We start from the raw sequence: 424 nt of genomic DNA on the forward strand, positions 1-424 counted from the left end.
AGCCCGCGCCGCCCTCCCAGGACGCGCAGCGGCTCCTGGGCTGCCAGCCCCTTCTTCAGGCGAGGCGAGGGAGGGAGGGAGGGGCGCACGGGCCCGCTCCCCACCCCCTGGCAGCCAGTCAGAGCGGCAGGTGGGCCTCGCTCCTCTCGAGGGACCGGTTACCAAGGAGCCTCACCTGCCCTTGGGGAGGGAGGGAGGGAGAGGAAGCCCCCACCTCACCTCGGGCTCCAGCTGACCCCCTGCTGCTGGAAGCCATACCCAATGCCTCGTCAGCTGCTTCCACTACCACGGACTGGGAATCTTTGGGGGGGCGGGTTTTTGTTTTTTAAATTTTATTTAGTCAGAGGCAACCATTTCTCTCCTGACAACACTCCCTCTGGTACCTAGCGACGGCCCCGCTTTCCCGGCTAACCTTTCCACGCCG

The sequence above is a fragment of the Podarcis gaigeae genome (assembly GCF_964106915.1).
Source record: "Podarcis gaigeae genome assembly, chromosome: 5".
NCBI lineage: Eukaryota > Metazoa > Chordata > Lepidosauria > Squamata > Lacertidae > Podarcis > Podarcis gaigeae.